A 22,699-nucleotide genomic window follows, 5' to 3' on the forward strand; every position below is an offset into this window, starting at 1 on the left:
GTTCCACAAGGAAGCATACTAGGACCGCTACTGTTCCTAATTTATGCAAATGACATGTCGTCAGCTTGTGACTGCAACTTGTTCTTGTTCGCGGACGACTCAGCCCTGCTGGTCTCTGACAGGAACAAGTTACAGTACAGGTTGAAAAAACCCTCAGCTCAGAACTCGGCAGATCTATTTGCAGAGCCAGATGAGTGGCTGCTTAACCGTTAAGTATTTCCCAACCTACTGTGCGAATGGCTCTTGACAAGCGCACAGTAGTCGGTTCAGTATTGACAAAGCCTACTTTGCTGGAACGATTAATTTTGCACGTACTGTATATACAGTATGTGTGTGTGTGCACGCACTGCGGGAGGTGGCCAGAAGCGTGCAACTACTATTATATTACTACTATATTAATACAGTCTATTCCACTATACAGCTATAGGTGCTGTATGATGACAATACATTTGATTCCTATCTCATTTTGCTCCAGCGCTTGAATACGGCCAGGGGATCCACTCATACAATGCAGACCCAAGTTCGCACACGGCTCTCATATTATAATGAGCCTGCGAGGCGTGTCTCTGTATGCAAATGACTTGCGCGAGAACGCGCATTCCCGTTTAGAATGAGTGGGATTCATCATTCAAAAAACCTGGGTAAGAACAGATTTGGACTTTAAGAACGGCTTGATGAATGTGGCGGCGGCTTTTCTTATTGTTCTCTTAACAGACAGGTAAGCAAGAATATAAGAAAAATAATAAGAGAGTATTGTTGAATGAGGCCCAATGTTTGGAAAATATTATCACAAGTGAAAAATACAATGTGAATGGGGGAGTAGGAAATGTCCTAGTTTCGGACTGTTTGCTGGTGGCCTGACAGGGAAAACCCATGTGGAGGTCCAGGTCTGGCCCGTTTTGTCAGGTCAACACCTTATGGAGAGGACACTTCTATTGGTGGCTTGCTGTTTAACATCCAACCACACAGTGAGGTAACAAAAGGACACTGGGGGTCGATGGTGTGTTGAGGAGCCCCAGATGAGTAGCCTCTGCGTCCGCAGTGGATGGATGGGTGGATGATGAAGTTAGAGGATGCAACTGGGAGTACAGTATGTTGCAGAAGGGGTTTCACGTTCAGAGTCTTCCACCAGGAAGGGTCTGCCATATTGGCGGTGGGCTCTCATTATAAAGCCCAGATGTGTCACTATGATCTCATCACGCACCTATGGAAAACTAGCAGAGGGCTGGGGAAGGTGCCTGGGGGGCCAACATAGTCATTGGTCCATAGCTACGCCCAATCACCAATCAATCAGTCGATAACGTCAATAATGTTCTGGGCACAGCTGTGGAAGAGACATCCTGCAACACACAGTTCAAACAGTTCATAGTTGTGACTCAGTTACGCAATAACCTACAGTGTATATTACGTTACTCCAACGGTCTGGTAATCCAAATGGGGGCATATTCCACAGTCTTAGGTGTCCAGACACAGACACGGATAATCTCCTGTTGTGTGCAACATGTGTGAAAGGGCAACTCCGGAGAAGGGTCCTCATTCTCGAACGGATATACGAGAAAGTTACCAAGAAATTCCTTTGTTACTCCATTTAAAGATTTTCTGCGGCAGGGTGGCGCAGCGGACATTGCGCTCGTCACCAACGCAAGAGACACCGGCTGTCGCCGTTGCCTCTGGCTTGGGCCAGCCGTCATACTGGCTCAATTGGCAGAGTCAGCGGGTGGAAGTCGATGGGTGGTAATCTGGACGTTGTGGACAGCGACTCCTACAGGTCGGTTGGGGATGCCTGCACAGCAGGGACAGGAAATAGCGGGGGTAGTGTGAGCCTCCCACACGTTACTCCTCGCCAATGAGAGTCCGCGCTGGCAGGTGAAAAGATGTGACAGGCTGCCTCCTCGTGTACCGGAGGGGACACGTGATGCAAGGCTTCTATCCTCCCTACGACCGACCTGTGGGGGGCATATGCAAGCAACATTCAAGACAGGGGAGGGGAGAATTGGAAACAGCGAAATTGGGATGGGAGAAAAATAGAAAATAAGGAGGGAAAAAAAGTGGATAAAAAAAAAGATTTTCTTTGGCATTCTCGAACGGCTTAGTTTTGTAAATTCTCTACTTACTTTTCGAGTTTGTAAATCCTACAAAGAATTTACAATACGAAGCCGTTTGAGAATGCCGAATAAGTACGTAAATCGAGTTACGAAGGAATTCCTTGGTAACTTTACGTAGGTCCATTCGAGAATGAGGACCATTGTCTGAGAGAAATAGGTTTAATAGGTTGAACCTATCATGGTCCAATATGTGGTAACTTGACACCGATGGCTTCTGCATACACAGAAAGCGGAGTAGGTATTGACACGTCTTGGTGCATGTTCTCAATGAGCACATTCGTAGATCCTTGCATTCTCAATGAGGGAAAAGGTGTAGAGATTATAAGCTGCTGAGCAATTTTCTGTAGTTTAGTAAACAATTGTTGGAAAAACATTTTTGAATGCGTTAAAACGGAGGGAACCGTTAAACCATTTGACAAACAACCCTTGTCAGGGACCAGACAGCTTCCTGCTTCAGCATGTAACTATTATTCTTTAATGCCAATACCGAAAAACAGAGGAAAAAAAGAAAAAAGAAAATGTATATATATATATATATATATATATATATATATATATATATATATATATATATATATATATATATATATATATATATATATATATATATATATATATATATATATATATATATATATATATATATATATATATAAACACATATATCACTTGTTATTTCAATCTCATCTGATATCATCCCCAAGTACAAGGGAGGGAGAAGCCGACATGCAATTCAAATTCACGGGGTGATAAATCTGGTTGTCTGGTCCCCCGTCCTCATTTTTCATAACGTCCTTATGGCCAAAGTCCATTTTTCCATCCGGCGACATGAGAGTTTTTAAAGAGAGACGCGCTCCGCCTCGTGCCTCCTCCTCGCGGCTAAGAGAGAGGCGCGCCACGAGTTCTCCACAGCTTCATCCTTCACCAGCAGCGAGAGCGGGAAATTAATCAAAGCTGAAGAGTGATTTCTTTTTTTTTCTTCTCCCCCCCCCCCCCCCCCCCCCCCGCTCACAGCTCCCTCAGAGAATAAACATCAATAAACATTACTTAATACCCCACAAACACAGCGCCGCGGGGCACCGTTTCATTTCACCGGTGGAGGGAGAGCGCCGAAAGTGATACTGTTTTACACCAAATTACATACTCTGAAACTTTGAGGAGGCGGCTAGTTTTTCCACCCTTGAGAAATAAATTGAATTAGCCCCAAATAAAACAGTTTTACACAGAAAAAATACCTGTAAATTAAATGTAGCTGTTTGTCATTAAAAGTTCAATTAGACAAGTACGCTTTTTTTTTCTCGGTAGAGTTAAAGAAAATGGAAATACAAAATCCATAGTCCTCAACACGCCATGCGGTAGATTATATTAACCCTTTCACTAACACACTACCAAATGATTAACCCTTTCACTGCGGCAATAGAGAAGGTTAACCCTTTCACTGCCACATGACAAAGGGTTAGCCCTTTCACTACCACACTACAGAAGGTTAACCCTTTCACTACCACTACAGAAGGTTAACCGTATGTAGTGTGGTAGTGAAAGGTTAACCTTCTGTAGTGTGGTAGTGAAAGGGTTAAGAAGACACACATGAAAGTTAAGCTTCAATTACAAAACTGGATAACACAGTTAATAACACAATGCAGCTCAGATGAACTGGATGCGTGTAGCTTTATGCCAAGCAAGCAGTGCAAAAATGTCCCGTAGTGGCATGCAGTAATGCGCCTTTCATTTTCCGCCGCCCAGCGCCCAGGTCGCGCGGAAATAGGCTGTCTATTGCCATTCTCTTTGACAAACTCTAACCTTAACCAGCTCCTTAACAACGCCTAAACTTAACCGTTCTAACCTTAACCAACTCCGAAACCATGCCTAACCTTAACCATAGAAATTATATTGCCATTCTCTTTGACAAACTCTAACCTTAACCAGCTCCTTAACAGCGCCTAAACTTAACCGTTCTAACCTTAACCAACTCCGAAACAATGCCTAACCTTAACCTTAACCTTAACCATGCCTAACCTTAACCGGCGAAATAACCTTAACCGGCGAAATAATACACGTTAAAAAAAAATCACGTTAAAAAATATTTTCGATGGGATTCGAACTCGCCAGCAAACAAGCCATAGGATCCACAGCCATGTGTCCTTGCCAATTGAGCTATTGGTAGATACTGAATAAGGGGCGGTGACTTCTATATATTGAGCTCCGCTCAAGGCGGGATCTCATGCGCATGCGCGGGCACCTCGCGCGAGCACGCCGGCGCACGCACGCACCTGAGCGAGCACGCCGCCGCCGGTGCACGCACGGTAGCATTTGTCTGAAAAGAAGGGCGCTTTACCGCACTAGCGTGCGGTGACGAATGCGGAAGCATTTTTGCACTGCTTGCTTGGCATTAACGTACAGGCGAACTGCGTAACACAGTTATTAACACATACATACAGCTCAGATGAACTGGATAACACAGTTAATAACACATACAGCTCAGATGAACTGGATAACACAGTTAACACATACAGCTCAGATTAACTGGATAACACAGTTAATACATACAGCTCAGATTAACACATACAGCTCAGATGAACTGGATAACACAGTTAACACATGCAGCTCAGATTAACTGGATAACACAGTTAATACATACAGCTCAGATTAACACATACAGCTCAGATGAACTGGATAACACAGTTAACACATGCAGCTCAGATTAACTGGATAACACAGTTAATACATACAGCTCAGATTAACACATACAGCTCAGATGAACTGGATAACACAGTTAACACATGCAGCTCAGATTAACACATACAGCTCAGATGAACTGGATAACACAGTTAACACATGCAGATGCAGCTCAGATGGGCAGATACAGTCGGGCTCATGCACCATATTCACACAGTGGCCATTTTGCTCTTACTGTATGTCATGCTCACGAAAACAGTGTGGAAAGAAATCCCAGCCTGAGCATGACATAAGAGAAAAATGGCCGCCGTGTGAATATGGTCAATTGGATCCACTCATTACCCCCACTGTACTGCAAGTGAAAGGTTTCATTGACTTTTTCCCTGTCCGATTCCTCCATTGACTTCCATTCCATTAGAATTCCAGTAGAATAGGACACACAGAAGTCACTGAAACTGTACTTAAAGAATAGTTTTTCTCTGCATCACGGAGGCAAAAATGATCATATTCAAGATCAGAACAATGGACATACATTTGCATTTGTTAGCCATGCTAGCCATCTAAACAATAATCTAAACAATAAATACATGCCAAAGCTAGAGCTTTTTGTCCACATTACCTCTACGGTGCCAAGGATTCTTGAAGGCACAGTATGTCAGCCCTACTGACATACTGTAAGCAGAGCCGTCCCTACACTTTTGGGGACTCTAGACAAAATACGCGGGGGCCCCTTTTGCAGCTCGATTGAAATTAAGTTTGACATGATTTCGAGGTCATCTCTGATGGAAGTCCCCCCCCCCCCGCCAGCCAATTTAACAACTAAGATAGCCTTGATTAAATTCTTCCACTACTAATTCGGCAGTCATATTGAGATTTATTTTTTAAATATTCTGATTGGTTAGGGGGCCCAGGACGGCCCTTAGCACAGCGGCTGAACTACCTAGTGGTCAGGATGGCCCAAAACCTCAGAATAGGATCTATGGAAATTATAATAGTACTGTATTTACCTCCCTCTACTTTTGACATGGATTTTGATGAAATGTATTATGTATTTTGTTCAGTACCCTCTTTTCTATATAATGTACTTTTTTCTAAGATTTTTGGTATGTATCCTATTATGAAGAAATGATCAATCAATCAATCAATAAATAAAATAGTGTCTACAGTATATCCAGTGTGCGAACCATAGCATGGTCTTTGGGTGAGCCAAATAATATTTTTTGGGGGGGGGGGGGGGGGGGGGGGGGTTGCGCGGCGGAGGGAGGAGTCAGACTGTTGGAGGATACTGTGATCGCAGACGTTAATGTAGCCTGTAGCCTGTAGGCCTTGTGTATGTATGTATGTGACAAATAAACCTCTTGAATCCTGTCACATATTCAATCAGTTTCAGTTCTACAGAACACATAATACTAGACAACTCACTTGTTGAGGTCCGGCCGTCTGGACGGTCTGGGCTTCCACAGCACATTCCATGATACAAAAAAAAGTATCCATTTAATTAGATGATAGATCATCATCCAACACTGTCTACAGTATCTAATCCTATCCTGTGTTCTGATACGAGTCCGACCGCAGGCGCCGGCACGGTCACCGGGCGTTGTAATACTAATAATAGTCGCAGTAGGCTGCAGCGCCGCCGCGCTCCGAATGGTAATTGCAAGAATAGCATGCATGTTGCCATATTACGTGTGAATTAGTGCGCAAATCATTAATCATACATCCAAAATAGCATACGTTTATTATTATAGACGATGATGATACAGAAAATTACAGAAAAATTAGAAATGCATGGCAAAAGTAGCATTTATTTTCAGTAATTTAGAGACCCCCAGGGGAGCTTTAGAGACCCCCAAGGGAGCTGATGTCTGATCTAGGGGAGCTATAGCGGACCGAGCTCACCCCGTGGATCGCACCCTGAGTATATCACTGGACCCTAATAGCTGGAATATAGTATTTATTTGTTGCCAAGCGATAACGTGTTGAGCGAGGGAGGGACAGAGGAAGTGTCATAGGAAGAGGTTGTCTGATGGCCTTCTCTACGATTTAGTGTCTCACAACACTGACCTCGGATCAGCGCTCGCAGAAACGTCAGGCGTGAACTTAGCATGACACCCACTTAAAGTTATTTAGTGAACGTTATATATAGCGGGCCCCTGTCAGCGCTACATGCACCGTAAGTCATTTGCGATCAACGCAATCGCAATCAATTAGGAAACAATGTGGAGTGATTCTGTCGAGGCGCGCTGTGTGTGTGTGTGTGTGTGTGTGTGTGTGTGTGTGTGTGTGTGTGTGTGTGTGTGTGTGTGTGTGTGTGTGTGTGTGTGTGTGTGTGTGTGTGTGTGTGTGTGTGTGTGTGTGTGTGTGTGTGTGTGTGTGTGTGTGTGTGTGTGTGTGTGTGTGTGTGTGTGTGTGTGTGTGTGTGTGTGTGTGTGTGTGTGTGTGTGTGTGTGTGTGTGTGTATACACTGTCAACAACACGACACCTTTGCTGAATGAGTTCATTCAAATGTGTTTGACTCCGTGGATGTTTTGTCAGGGGCTGATCTGAGGCATGCTGAGGCATCCCAGCCTTGTTGCTTATCAAAATAAGTTTACCATATTCCTCCAATGTGGAAGGATTGTCATTGTCACAATAAATTATCTGGCTGTCAGTCGAGAAGACAGCCGTGAGTTATTTACCTGACATGCCTTTCGTTTTTTTGTTTTCAAACTAATTTTGTGAGTGGTTTGGTACACGACTTGGTACAAACAAGTCAGGTTGGTCAGAATATGAAGTGAGTTCCAGTCTTAGGCCTTGTCCAGACTAAAACTATTTTGATCTGTTTCGTTTTCGTTTCGTTTGAAAATTTCCGTAAAAACGAAAACGTCTCAAGATAATAAGTGCATGCCACAAATTTACAAAATAAATGTCTTTCCTGTTTCTTTTATTTTGAAAAACCCCCGACCGGAAGTGTTGGTGTCTGTTGCTAGCAGCTTAACTTGTGTCGGCCGATTCTGTGCTTTTCGAGCTAACGTAACGTCATTAGTTTCCAAAGGAGAGGAGAGAAAGACCGCGGCTCACATGCAGCTCAAACTACCTGTTGGAATAAATTAATTGATTGATGTTTAACTTGTCCCTGTGTGTGTCCAGTCATTTCGACTAGCAAACGTTGTATTTAACGATACTTCAGGATACCACTGTCTATTGTATTTAGTTGGTTAGCTATTTAGCTAATGTGGATAGCATTTTGAATAGCATCAATGCTAGCTGGCTGGCTACAGCTTTATTTACTAAATTATGGCTCGTCAAGGTAAGAGAGGATTTGTCATGATCAACTGAAGGCGTATGCTATGGAACAATATGTGCTTGGGTTTTCAGAAAAAGGCCAGCTATGTGACGCTAATCTCTAGTTAGTATCGTGTATTGCATCACAGTAGCCTCCCGCGTCATCGGTTCAGGAGAAGGCGCGTATCGCTTGTAAAGATGGTGACGCAATGGGGGGCGTCTTCAGGCGTCTTCAGAATTGCGCACTCTGGGAGCTGGTATCAGAAAGTATCGTCTTCAGGCTGCCAGAACGCAGTTCCGTGTGGCAGAACGGTGCAAACGATCAAATACTTTGCCTAAAATGACCAAAATCTTTTTAGTCTCGACATGGCCTTCGATTGGGGATGTTGTTGAGTTCTGAGTTACACGGTAAATGGTAAATGGACTGCTTTTATATAGCGTTTATATCCAAAGCGCTTTACAACTTATGCCTCACAGTCACCCATTCACTCAGACATTCGCACACTGACCGCAGAGATGCAAGGTGCCAACCTGCTTATCGGGAGCAGTTAGGGGTTAAGTGTCTTGCTCAAGGAGACTTTTACACATAGCCAGAATCGAACCGGGAACCTTCAGATTACCAGACGACACGCTCAGCCTCCTGAGCCACTATCGCCCCTGTATATTCAGGGTTATAAACACAAAGTGATCAAATATTAAATATGAACTCCAGTTCAATATGTTTCCAGTTCAACTACAGTAACAATAATACATAACAAATGTATTATTATTATTTTCTCCTGAATAGTATTTATTTTGTTTAATTTCGCCACAAAACTGACATTCATCTGATGCTATTGTCTCTACACTACGTATAGATTTGTGAAGATTCGCCTTGGTTTAAAGAGGTGTGTGAAAGGTTAACCTTCTGTAGTGTGGTAGTGTCTCGTGTTGCAAGCTGGGAAGTTGGCACAGATCACCAACGAAATGAGACGCTACAACCTTAACATCCTCGGGATAAGCGAAGCGAGATGGACCGATTCAGGGTCAATCAAAACAAACACTGGAGAAACAGTCCTATACTCTGGGCGAGACGATGACTGGCATCATGAAGGGGTTGCTATCATTCTCCAAAAGGGCATAGAGAAATCACTCAATGAATAGAAACCCATCAACAATAGAATAATAACACTAGTCCCGGCGCCATGGGCGGGCATTAGGGGGCCGGGCCCGCCCACTGAGTCAGCTGTGCCCACCCTGGTAATTTTTTTTGTTTTCTTTTTTTTTGTCAATCAAAATCAACTATCCAAATCCTTAGTCGGGGACAGCCCTAGTGGGCACTGATGTCAACAACAACACTACTGAAGCTAGCATGGCACTCTGTGAGAATTCGTTTTCTACCCTCAAGAACGTCTTTACAGAACATCGCCTTAGTATGCTTCATCGACGCAACTAAGGCCAATTTAATTCAGTTGGCATTTGAGAAGGACTTAACAAAAAAGTTCAGGAATGAGTGGAGGGGCAGTGTTTTAAGAAGATTTCACTTTGTCCCCAAACGCCGCTTGCCGCTCTACTTATGATGGTGAGTAGCCTGTGGAGGAATTTTGTTTGCTTTTTTATGCACCTTATTTTTGTCAGTTCAGTTCAGTTTGTCAGTGCATTCAGAAGTGTTGAATAAATGGAGACTTTTCAAAGATATAAAATAGAATAGAATAGAAATGTATTATCCTGAGGGAAATTTGACACTGCAAATCACTCAACATTAAACATTTAGACAGAACAAGTCACAAATAAGAATAACAAAACAAATGGCCTAAGAATAGAATAAAATGAAATAGAATAAAAATTGAATAAAAGATACAGTAAATAAATACAGTAAAAATATACTGAAGTCTACAGTAGGTGTAATATTGCACAGTGCTGTTTAAAAAGTAAGAGTCCAGGAAGATGGTAACTGTCACTCTGTGCTCTGTGCTATGCATTGTATAGTCTGATGGCTGTCGGAATGAAGGACTTCCTGTGCCGTTCAGTGCTGCATTTAGGTAGTGTGAGCCTATAACATGCTCCTCCTGTCAGCCAAGTCTGTGTATAGTGGGTGGGAGGGGTTTTCCCTGATGGCCTGGAGCTTAGCAAGGTTCCTCCTCTCCGCCACCCTCGCTAGAGTCCAGCTCCACCCCAACCACGCTACTGGCCTTCCTGACCAGCTTATCCAGCCTGTTTGTGTCCCCTGCTCTCAGTCCGCTGCCCCAGCAGGTCTGTTATATATATCCGTTCAGTCTGTTTTTGTATAAGTGAAAGTTCTTAAGATAGAGAGAAATTAGATTTTTCAATTGCCTCTCTGCTGTTTAGTTCAGCACCATGGGCAGCGCCAAGCAAGCCACAGCGCCGCTGTCCCAGCTGAAACGTATAAAAGGGAACCTGTGTTGAAAAACCATTGTGCCCCCCCGAGAACATTTTATGCCCCCCCACTCATTTGTTTCTGCAGCCTGGTCTGAATAACAGCCAGATTCAAGGGACAATATAACAACCTATTCTCCCACCAATGATGCCAAAGAAGAGGAAAAATACCCTTTCTATGATATCCTCCAGAGAACACCTCCCCAAGATCTCCTTATAGTCAGCGGCGACCTAAATGCAAAGGTGGGCAGCGATAACACCAACTATGAGAGATCGATGGGCAAACATGGATGTGGAGTAATGAACAACAATGGTGAGCGATTAGCTTCATTCTGTCTATCAAACAACATGGTTATTGGAGGCACTCCCCACAAGAACATCCACAAATTGACATGGCTCTCACCAAATGGGAAAGACCAGAACCAGATTGATCACTTGATGATCAATGGCAAATGGAGACGCTCATTGAGCGATGTCAAAGTGAGGAGAGGAGCAGATGTCTCCACCGACAATCACCTTATAACAGCAGATATCAAACTGAGGTTGAAAAGAACAGGACCGACATCCAAAGGGTCCCCAAGATTTGATGTTTGCATGTTGAAAGACCCATCAATAAATAAGAAATTCACAATACCTCCGGAACCGATACCAAGCTCTCTCCAGTACTACAAGGGATGATGATGTTGATGGAAAATATTGTTGAAACATACAAAGAAACCAGCAAGTAAACTATTGGACACAGGAAAAAACAGCATAAAGAATGGATCAGTAATGAATCATGGAAGACCATTGAAGAGAGAAGGAACTTGAAATCCAGAATAAATAACACCAAATCATCCAGGATCAAACAAGAACTACAAATCCAGTACAGAAATACCAACAAACAGATGAAAAGGCTAGTAAGAAGGGACAAGAGAGCCTACCTGGAAGAGCTGGCAAGCACAGCCGAAAAAGCAGCATCCCATAGCCAACATGGAACAAATCACTAACCTGATATGTGGAAGAAAATTCAGAAACACATCAAACATATCAAAAGCAAACAAGGACAATTACTCACCACAGAAAAAGAACAAGAAGATTGCTGGACAGAACACTTCAGAGAGATTCTCAACAGAGATCCCCCTCTATATGATATATGCCACGCTAGATCTCAGGTCAGGTTGATAACCCCATAACTCATTGGTCCGCTCATCTCGACATCAAGCAGCGTCCTGCGATGTTTTTGACATTCAGAATCCAGTGGGTCTCAAAATTGTTGTTGTTGTTATCAAATTACAACTGACCGGCAAAAATAGCGAATGCACGTCTCGACCCCCTCCGGTATTGACTAAGTCAAGTGATAGAAGTTGCGAGATCTCTACTTTGTTTTATCACCGGGACGTTTTTATCTGACAAGTATGACCCTGTCATTAATCAGATGATTTCCACTTCCCTAATCCGTCACACTGCAGCTGGGGAGAGTTACTCGACGAAGCCTCAATGAGTGTGCTGTTTTTAAATTTCTTATAAAAAGCTTACTGTCTAGAGTCATTATTCTATATCATTTGAATAAGACTAGATTATCTACTTCTTATTTACGTCTCTGTAGTGAGAAGAAAGACATCTGTAATCATTACCGCTAAAATCTTTACATCATAAATAATGTGTCGACGGAGCAGCGTTCCTGCCGACTTTCCTTTATCATGCAGAATGGGTTCTTAAAAGTGCACCATGATATTTAAAGCTTACCAGGATGTTTAGAAGAAGTAACACGAAGTATTTTCCAAAAAAGTTTTAATTAAAAATACAAGGGTTACATAAGAATGCAAAAATTACCAAAGAATCTCTTACAGCAGTAAACATGTCAAAATCCAAAAATCAAAATCTATCTGTCTCATAGCAAAAAACTCTCTTTGTCATTTTGAGCAAATGAGCAACTGAGCTAAAAAAAACAAAGCTTTGTCATGGGGACTCCACTTTGAAAAATAGACCGATTCCGTTCCTTACACCGCAACGGTATCGGCCGCTAGAAGAAAGGTGTCTGCAAGCAAAATCTGAAAATCTAAATCTATCTGTCTCATAGCAAAAAACTCTCTTTGTCATTTTGAGCAAATGAGCAACTGAGCTAAAAAACAAAGCTTTGTCATGGGGACTCCACTTTGAAAAATAGACCGATTCCGTTCCTTACACCGCAACGGTATCGGCCGCTAGAAGAAAGGTGTTTGCAAGCAAAATCTGAAAATCTGGCCTCCCGAAGCAGGAACAGTCATTTATATATCATATCTAGACCTCTTTTCTATTGGTCCAAAAACAGTGATGTCACAGCGATATCATTCCACTAGCCAATAAACGCATAACACATAAAGATGAACTCTCCTCCCCTCCTAGTTGTATCTTTGCCATTGGTTCCCGTCTACTCCACTGGGTTGTAACTTAAAAAGTAATTGTAACTGGAACAGAGTAGGATATTGTGGAAATTCCCTCTGTGCTAGCAGAGAGGCCCCCAAGGTCGTCGACACATTCCTAAGGGGTCCCGCAGTATTTGAAACAAGCAATTGCCCTGTGTAATATATAATACATGCACTTTCATGAATAGCCTATATGCTTATATATATATACAGATATATATATATACCTAAACTAAAAGGAGAAAACCTTCAAGGGAAAGAAGGGACCGCACACTCCACAGGACTCGTTTTTGCTTATTTATTGTTGCACAACGCGTTTCGCTATCGCTTCCTCAGGTGCTATGCCGTGCTAAGTCCTCGGATATGTGGACTCCGAGGTACTTAAAACTGCTCACTCTCTCGACCTGTCGATGCTGAGGGGGCTGTAGTCCCTGGCCCCGACCTCCTAAAGTCCACAATCATCTCTTTCGTTTCGCTGACGTTTAGGGAGAGGCTGTTCTCCTGACACCATCATGCCAGGTCCTCTACCTCTTCCAGGTAGGCCCTCTCGTCGTTTGCAGAGATCAGGCCCACCACGACTGTGTCGTCAGCAAACGTGATAATTGTGTTGACATTTAGAAGACAAGGCAAGAGGGATTCGTTGGACCCTCTATTCCACCATTGAAGACCTAGACTTTGCGGATGACCTAGCCCTTCTGTCACATACACATCTGTACACACACACATCTCCAAAAAAAGACAGACAGACTCCAACACTATGGCCAACAAGTTGGACTGATTGTAAACAACAATAAAACCAAAGTCATGCCCATCAACACCAATACACCAACACATATAACAATAGAAGAACAGGTCTTGGAAAATTCAGATAATTTCACATACCTTGGAAGCATCATTCGCCATGATGGGGGAGCAAGATAAGGACATCCAAAACCGTATTAAAAAAGCATACACAACCTTCATAAGACTTAAACAAATCTGGAAGTCAAGCCAATACAGCACCAAAACAAAACTCTGGATTTACCAAAGCTGCATACTCTCAACACTACTATACGGTGCAGAATGCTGGAAAACCACAGAAACCGACATCCATAAATTATCCACTTTCCACACCTCATGCCTGCGCAAAATCCTGCGTATATTCTGGCCCACGATCATCTCCAACAATAAGCTCCTCAACATTACCCAACAAGATGACATACACTGTATAATTAATAAACGAAGTTGGACCTGGATTGGCCATGTACTCAGAATGGACACCAACGCGATCCCAAGAGTCACATTACACTGGACCCCAGAAGGCAAAAGAAAGAAAGGGAAGCCTAAAACGACATGGCGTAGGACTATAGAGAAGGAGCTCCAGCAACACCACCAGAGCTGGGGGACCATAGAGAAGATGGGCAAAGACAGATGCAAGTAGAGAAACTTTGTTGCTGCCCAGTGCCCTATGCACCAGCCGGCGTAATGGGGATAAGTAAGTAAGTAAGTAAGTAAGTAAGTAAGTATGTAAGTGTGGTAGTGAAAAGTTAACCTTCTGTAACGTGGTAGTGAAATGGTTAACCTTCTGTATAGTGTGGTAATGGAAGGGTTAAGCCTTTGTAGTGTGGTAGTGAAAGGGTTAACCTTCTGTATTGTGGTTGTGAAAGGGTTAACCTTCTGTAGTGTTGTAGTGAAAGGGTTAACCTTCTGTAGTGTTAACCTTCTGTAGTGTGGTAGTGAAAAGGTTAATCCTTTGTAATGTAGTAGTGAAAGGTTAACCTTCTGTAGTGTGGTAGTGAAAGAGTTAACCTTCTGTAGTGTGGTAGTGAAAGGGTTAATCCTTTGTAATGTAGTAGTGAAAGGTTAACGTTAGGTTATAGCTATAACCAAGTTCTGTTAATTAGGGGTGACGCTTGGCATCACACTGCACTCCCTCGCGTACGTGCACGTGCACTGAATAAATTCCACAAATGTACCTTTAATACCAGTATTAGACTGACCACACCCCTCATCAGCTTACCTTCATAAGCAGGTGTGTGGTCACCTGCTCTCCTACTTCCCAAGCTTTCACCACAAGGTGAGGTCAAGGGCTGCAGCGGCCGTCTGATGCCAAGCGTCACCCCTAATTAACAGAACTTGGTTATAGCTATAACCTAACGTTCTGTTCCATTAGGGGCTCTGCTTGGCATCACACTGCACAAAGGGAGGCCAAGCGGAGCCGCTGGCTGACAAATACACCCCGCTGAAGGCCCCCCACAACCAGCAGAACAGGGAGGGCCGAGCCCCCCCGACCCCCCCTAATGGAGGGCACCCTCCCTATTAGAGGTCTACCGAGAGGGCGACGGACCCGACCGCGCGAAGAGGCACTCAAGCAACTCAACGCACAGGGTGAGCAGACCGTGGCTTGACCCCACGACTACACCCACGCACAACCCGCATGCCACCCGGGAACGAACGTAGGAAACAACCTCGTTACTGCCCCCAGAATCACGGGATCAAGGGCAAACCCAACCCCGTGGCAAGGCCGTAGCAGCGGAGCGCGAAGGAAGACCCAGACCCACCAAAAGGACTGGACTCCCTGGAATGGGGGCCCGGAGAAGTCCATGATGCCAGCATCAAGACCCCACCAGGTGGGCACCTAGTGACCCCGCCCCCCACATCGCCAGCGTATTCGGACAAAGGCCCCTCAGCCGAGCGGGCCCTGTCCTCCCCAACAGTACACCGCCTGGAACACAGGCCCTGCAACAGGCAGACAGCATGGTCGTAACACACAAGAGTTAACCAACGGAAGCAGGCAGTGCACCGGGAAAAAAGACCAGGCAACAGGCTGTCAACCCAAGCCTGGAGACTGCGGACGAGGCAGGCGCCAGAAGGACAGCTGAACACAGCCGCCCTGGCGGAAGGGGCGTATGCTGGCGTTGTCGCATAACCAAGCCTCCTCAGAGAAGGCCCATACGATCGGCAGACGTCATGAACGTGCAGGGGCACCCTCAACCGGAGAACCGGGAGTTGACACTGCAGCAACACACCAGAGAACCAACCACCTAGGCATTACCCCATGCAATGGTTGGTCCCATAACCCCTCAGGAAAGAAACCCCAAAAACACACCTGCGGCACCGCCGCAGCCCGCGTTCTGGTTTCCAACAGGGCTATCCCGGGCCTACGGGTCAACGAACATTACCCCGGACCGGGCCCGGTGATACGGGGAGCACAGGGTCCCCAGAGGAGGTTAAAACCACCCCAACAGGCCCCTCTGCGCCAAGCGCAAGAGAAGAGCGTAAAAAATGGAAGACCAGCCCCAGCACCCCGCACTCGGTATTCCCAGGAGGTCACCCAACCAAGTACCAACCAAGACCAACCAGCACAGCGGCCGAGATCCAACGAGATCGGGCGCGTACAGGTTGGCACGGCCGTAAGCCATTACGACAGTGCAGAATACAAACGCACCCAACAAGGGTTCCATAACGCTCAACCCTGTGACACCCGGACCGACCTAGCATTTTTCCCCCTGAAAAAAACCCAAGTCCCTCAGGGTACCAGAACAGCAGATCTGCATCCCCAGCGGACAACGGGTGCAACTGATCCGGACCAGCGCGACCAGAACCAGTCTCGTGCCCTAATCACGCCGACCTGCCAACCCCAGGAGAAGGGGCAGATATGCGTGTTGATCCCAACATAAAAAGAAGGCGCCACCCAGACGTGTCGGTACGAACCGCGCCCGGTGGCCCACCCCTAGGGCGTGAGACCCTTCCCCATATGTCCAGACACATTCCGTCATCATCCCCTGACATGAACGGGAACCCATCGACAACCACACAGGGTGTCGGAAGAGGAAAAAACCCCCATCCCAATTGCTTCATAAAAACGCTGTTTCAACCCCAAGCAATCAAGGCGCGCCAGTCAGCCAATGCCCCAAAAGCACATCCTGAGCTAGCACTATGTGTGCGTTTTGACATACCCACATCAACAATAGGCCGTTTAGACCACCATATTGAATCCCCAAGACGCCCAGGGGAACGACAAGAGGGGCGAGATGCAATCAACTCCATGAATGAATGAATGAAAAAGTTTACCCAACAGACTGCAGAAAGGGTACAACCCAGTACGGCAATACACACAATTGGTTAAGGGGAGGCAGACCTGAGAAAGACGTTAGTCTTGTTTCCATCAGGGACCCTCATTTCCAATCCATATAGACACATTCAACTCTTTATAAAAATAAAGAAAAAGCATCACCCGTATGACCCAACTGCACAGCTGGGAGTAAAAAACCTGTTTTCACATGATTTTAATCCAGTCACTCTTTTTAATCAGAGTGTAAGACCAGACCCTCCCAGAAACACCTTCCCACATGAGACCATAGTCATGAAAAAGATATGTAAACTGTGAGTCACGTGACCAATCGACTCAAGTTGACACATAAATCGGGCGCAGCAGAACTGTGAGCCCTACGCCCTAACCTCGACATCTTTAAGACACCAGCTCATGGAAGGCGTCGCCATAGCAACACCGCTACAACGGGCGGGGAAACCTGCCGGCTCCTGTCATGTAATAGGAGTCGGTAGAATACCCCTTCCCCCCCCCCCCCTGCCAAGCACTGGCTTGGCCCTGACTGGCTCAGCAGAAGAGATCAAAAATCCCCTAAACCAATCAAGTGGGAAAGGAGGGGTTTATTCGACACCCCCTCCCGAAAAAACACCCTTTATCCCTACACACAGAAAAACAACCGTAGCCATCTTGAAAAACCTCCGGTAGAAAGCAATGCATAGCGAAGCTAATACAATGTCCGCTACCCACAAAATGTGTAAAGGTTTTACAACAAAACACAAGTCGCCTGTGCGTGAATCCTATACCCGTTGACTATGTCGTACATAGGAAAAACGCTGATCGAGAGTAAACGGCTAGGCCGTGAAATGTGTGTGTACGAGTATTACTGCAACTAAACAACACAGCATTGTGAAACACATATACTTAATTCAAGCAATGGAATAACACCAGTTCTACCTGCATGTGGAGCATCAAGCTAAATAGAACACGTTGCAGACCTTGCTTAACCTCGTAACACAACACGACTCATCCCACAACGTAAAAGGGCAGATTCATATATACACAACCCCACCATATGAATTGTTTGAAGAAACACACAGTTTGTTCGGCCAAAACACAGTCCCCCTCCATCGGGGAACTTTTTTATTTAACTAATTAAAGCGTGTCAAGGCACAAAATCATAGAGGGGCCGGGGAGGGTGTAGAGGAGAGGGGACACAGAGGGGAAAAAGTCACTTTTAACGGCGTCTGCCACCTCGCGCCGCTCGAGTCTTGCCACCCCGAGGAGCCCCGGAGGGACGGTAGGTTACAGTCTGCTGGACACGACGTTCCCTACCGTCTCCTCCGGTCGTGGATGGGCCGGCGGTGGCAGAAGCGCTGTGTCGTCCCCTGGCCCTCTTGGCAGGGCCAGCAGCGGCGGCGGAGGCAGTGGTAGCGGCGACGGAGACAGCTCGACGTCGCGGAAGCCTTCTGACTCCACCGGCAAGGACGGGAGGCGGAAAATGGGGTTGGAGAATGGACCTCTCCTCTGCCATCTCTCTGCATGTTGAGGACATCAACCGCAGGGCCTTCCCGAATAGGCCAGCGTCGGAAAGGGCGGCCGTCAGAAGAGGAGCTCTCTTCTTCTCTGGCACACGGGCCTGCTCCAGCCAAAGGTGACGCTGGCCCAGGGTGGCCAGGGCGCGCACTTTCCCCATGGCTATGGCCAGCACCTGGGAAAGGTGCAGGACAGCTCCCGCAGCCTGGGTGATCTGATCGCATTTCACCTCGTTCAGATCCGTGCCGCCCGTCATTATCCCCGATACAAATCTAGCCAGGTGGGCGATGTTAGACGCCGCAGCTAGCGATTGTGTACCAGCGATGAATGACTGGTCACCCCAATAAGCCTATCGCCTAGCCGATTTCCCCTGGAGGACCGGCTTGCATAGTGGTTCCCACACCATATCCGGACAGAGGAGCGCGGCCATCGGACTGTCAAGCCGAGGCACGCCCTCCCCCATACCTTTGACCAACCCCGACACCCGCGTAACTGGTACGTAGGCAGGAGTTAGTCCCATGATGTTGGACACCGCCTGACCCCGACGAACATAGGCCCCCATCGATGGGAAAAATGGGTAGACAACGTCCACCCCTCTCACTGGGGGACGCTGCCAGGGATGGCCTATGAGGTCATCAGGGACAGGTGCAGGCAATGGCAGCGGCAGCGGCCATGAAGTCCTCAGTCTCCATTGGAAATCCAGAGCCGGACGCATCTTCGCTGGTCTCCAGCAGTTCCCCAAACCCAGGCCGTTCGTGCCTGCACGCCACCATCTTGCGACGTGAGCAAGCAGACGCGAAAAGTTTGCGTCACAAATCCTCTGGCTCCAAGACAACCCCCCGTTCACCAACGGGCGATTCCCCAGAACCAGAGGAACCAGAGTCGAGATCAGGCCATCGCCGGAGCGACGGCACCGAACCCTCGGCTCTTCGGTGAGGCAAACTATCCACCGGCAGTCTCCCGGGCTGGGTCGGCAACCACGAGAGTGGCAACAGCCCAGCACCGAAGCGCACGACGGAGGCGGGAATGGAGAACCGCTGGTGAAGAGTAGGTCTAGCGGGTCTACTCTCCGCGGAATACATTATGACCCAACTTTTTCTTGTAAAAAAAAATTAAGCACAATGTAAACCCGTCACAACTCTTTTCAACTAACAACACGTCAAGTGGGGTACTACCGAGGCACTTCCTTGTGGTGAAAGCGAGAAGGAGGAGAGCAGGTGACCACACACCTGCTTATGAAGGTAAGCTGATGAGGGGTGTGGTCAGACTAATACTGGTATTAAAGGTACATTTGTGGAATTTATTCAGTGCGCGTGCACGTACGCGAGGGAGTGCAGTGTGATGCCAAGCAGAGCCCCTAATGGAACAGAACCTTCTGTAGTGTGGTACATTTACATTTACATTTAGTCATTTAGCTGACGCTTTTATCCAAAGCGACTTACAAGTTCTGTGCGACAAGACAGCAAGAAGGGTATAACTCTATCAGCTGAGTAACAATGTTCATCAAAGTGTTGCGTGTTACAGTGTAGGTTAGTTTATTAGGACAAGTGCATGACATTAAGGTTAGTCGGGGTTAGATTTTTTTTTTTTTTTTTTTTTTTTTTCAGATAATGGTTGAAGAAGTGAGTCTTTAGTCGACGGCGAAAGATTGGACGGGATTCGGCTGTCCTAACTGGGATGGGTAGTTCATTCCACCATTGTGGGGCAAGGACTGAGAATAGGCGGCTTCTCTTTGATGACCCTCCGGGAGCTTGGATAGGAGTAGATCTGAGGCGGCCAGAAGATGCAGAGCGTAGGGGTCTTGAGGGTGTGTAGTTAGAGACCATTGACCGGAGGTAGGCGGGAGCGGTTCCCTTTGCCGCACGGTATGCTAGGTCGAGGGCCTTGAAGCGGATACGTGCAGCAATGGGGAGCCAGTGCAGGTCCCTAAGAAGTGGGGTGACATGGGCTGACTTCGGTAGGTTTGAGATCAGGCGGGCCGCTGCATTTTGAATGAGTTGAAGAGGCTTGGTGGCAGTGGCCGGGAGGCCAGCTAGCAGTGCGTTGCAGTAGTCGAGGCGGGAGATGACTGTTGATTGGACGAGGAGTTGGGTGGCTTCTTTTGTCAGGAGTCGAGATCAGGCCATCACCGAAGCGCACGACGGAGGCGGGAATGGAGAACCGCTGGTGAAGAGTAGGTCTAGCGGGTCTACTCTCCGCGGAATACATTATGACCCAACTTTTTCTTGTAAAAAAAAATTAAGCACAATGTAAACCCGTCACAACTCTTTTCAACTAACAACACGTCAAGTGGGGTACTACCGAGGCACTTCCTTGTGGTGAAAGCGAGAAGGAGGAGAGTGAAAGTGAAAGAGTTAACCTTCTGTAGTGTGGTAGTGAAAGGGTTAATCCTTTGTAATGTAGTAGTGAAAGGTTAACGTTCTATAGTGTGGTAGTTTTTTTTTTAAACATTTATTTATTAGTCATCAAAGGTACAGTTGGATACATTACACATTGAATGGCATATTTTGTATTTTCGCCCTTCCCCCCCTCCCTCCTGGGTTCCCACAGACATTGCAAAATTAGATTCAAGGACTTTCTCAAAAAAGAGAATTAAAAAATAAAAGGGATACAGTTCACTTTTAAGTGCTGTTTTCTATAGCAAAAATGTATAATAATAATTAATAAAGAGTAAAGAATACACCTTTAGTCGGATCCAATATTTTATGGCTCAAAGCCAATCTCCGACAGTTAGCGCTACCTTGTGTCAAAATACTAAGTATTTAGCATTTCAAGGACCTACGAACCCTCCCCCCTCCCTCCCATTTTCCCTCCCCTATCTTGCCCAATCCTACAAATACACAACAGGAAACATAGAACATACAAACACATATCTCTCTCACTCATCCTTCCTTCTCATTATCCTAGTGTCTTTAGCTTGGCTATGTAACCAATAAAAGGGCCCCAATAGTGTGGTAGTGAAAGGGTTAACCTTCTGTAGTGTGGTAGTGAAAGGGTTAATCCTTAGTAATGTAGTAGTGAAAGGTTAACCTTCTGTAGTGTGGTAGTGAACGGGTTAAGTGGCTTTTACCCTCCAGACAGTGAAAATAAGCCTGATGGTAAATAGGCCAACAAACACCAACAACTGTCAATGTGTGTGGTCCATGTCAAGTCCTCGGATATGTGGACTCCGAGGTACTTAAAACTGCTCACTCTCTCGACTGGTGCCCCGTCAATGCTGAGGGGGCTGTAGTCCCTGGCCCGACCTCCAAAAGTCCACAATCATCTCTTTCGTTTTGCTGACGTTTAGGGAGAGGCTGTTCTCCTGACACCATCATGTCAGGTCCTCTACCTCTTCCAGGTAGGCCCTCTCGTCGTTTGCAGAGATCAGGCCCACCGTGACTGTGTCGTCAGCAAACTTGATAATTGTGTTGACATTGAGAAGACAAGGCAAGAGGGATTCTATCGATGGACCCTCTATTCCACCATTGAAGACCTTGTCTTTGTGGATGACCTAGCCCTTCTGTCACATACACACACATCTCCAGGAAAAGACAGACAGACTCCAACACTATGACCATCAAGTTGGACTGATTGTAAAGAACAATAAAACCAAAGTCATGCCCATCAACACCAATACACCAACACATAACAATAGAAGAACAGGTCTTGGAAAATGTAGTATTGAAAGGTTAACCTTCTGTAGTGTGTTAGTGAAAGGGCTAACCCTATGTAATGTAGTAGTGAAAGGGTTAATCTTCTGTAGTGTGGTAGTGAAAGGGTTAACCATATGTAATGTAGTAGTGAAAGGGTTAACCTTCTGTAGTGTGGTAGTGAAAGGGTTAACCCTATGTAATGTAGTAGTGAATGGTTAACCTTCTGTAGTGTGGTAGTGAAAGGGTTAATCCTTTGTAATGTAGTAGTGAAAGGTTAACCTTCTGTAGTGTGGTAGTGAAAGGGTTAACCATATGTAATGTAGTAGTGAAAGGGTTAACCTTCTGTAGTGTGGTAGTGAAAGGGTTAATCCTTTGTAATGTAGTAGTGAAAGGTTAACCTTCTGTAGTGTGGTAGTGAAAGGGTTAATCCTTTGTAATGTAGTAGTGAAAGGTTAACCTTCTGTAGTGTGGTAGTGAATGGGTTAAGTGGGTTTTACCCTCCAGACAGTGAAAACAAGCCTGATGGTAAATAGGCCAACAAACACCAACAACTTCCCCCCTCGCTATAGCAACACGTTTCTTTCCACTCTAAAGACAGAGAGAACAATAACACAACATTCGCCACGCGATTGGCCTATAAGTTGCGACAACTCGCATCAGATCACGGAAGCCTCGGCCGCGATTGGTCGGAGT

Source organism: Notolepis coatsorum (assembly GCF_963971535.1).
Source record: "Notolepis coatsorum genome assembly, chromosome: 19".
Lineage (NCBI taxonomy): Eukaryota > Metazoa > Chordata > Actinopteri > Aulopiformes > Paralepididae > Notolepis > Notolepis coatsorum.